The sequence below is a fragment of the Cynoglossus semilaevis genome, chromosome 8 (genome assembly GCF_000523025.1).
Source record: "Cynoglossus semilaevis isolate Cse_v1.0 chromosome 8, Cse_v1.0, whole genome shotgun sequence".
Taxonomy (NCBI): domain Eukaryota; kingdom Metazoa; phylum Chordata; class Actinopteri; order Pleuronectiformes; family Cynoglossidae; genus Cynoglossus; species Cynoglossus semilaevis.
In genome coordinates this window covers 28,275,669-28,276,052 of record NC_024314.1, presented here as the reverse complement: position 1 = coordinate 28,276,052, position 384 = coordinate 28,275,669, and the positions used below count along the sequence as shown (strand labels likewise).

The following is a 384-nucleotide window of genomic DNA, read 5'->3' as shown; positions in this document are numbered from 1 at the left end:
TTTTTTTTGTGGGGGGTGTGTGAGAGTGTGTGTGTGTGTGTGTGTGGTGAGAGGGCGGTGGGGTTGGGGCGGGGGTCGATTCTGTGTTTGTTCCATTATCTTTATAAGACACCATTTGTGGGTTTTTTCTGAAACACCAGAGCTGTGACCACTGTCATATATCACTGATACACACACACACACACACACACACTGCTGCTGTCATTTCTTTGATGGGTCCAGGAGACCAATCACTGCAGACCATATGTGAGAATAAATCACCAGTCAGCCATCGGTCACACGGGGGGGTCCAGGGGACCTCCGGAGGTCTGGGTAAAGGACAGTACTGATGGATTGATTGGAGGATTGCAATTCATGATCGTCCCCACACCTCACCCCCCCCAT

General features: G+C 50.5%; 1 protein-coding gene and 1 long non-coding RNA gene across 4 annotated transcripts in view; one reads left to right on the top strand and one right to left on the bottom strand.

Moving 5' to 3' along the window:
* tmem178bb (transmembrane protein 178Bb) overlaps positions 1-384 on the bottom strand; it is a 56,394-nt gene that overhangs the window by 31,933 nt on the left and 24,077 nt on the right. The window lies entirely within an intron of this gene.
* Positions 1-384, top strand: part of LOC103383018 (uncharacterized) — a 27,220-nt gene that overhangs the window by 3,167 nt on the left and 23,669 nt on the right. The gene's annotated exons all lie outside the window — the stretch shown is intronic.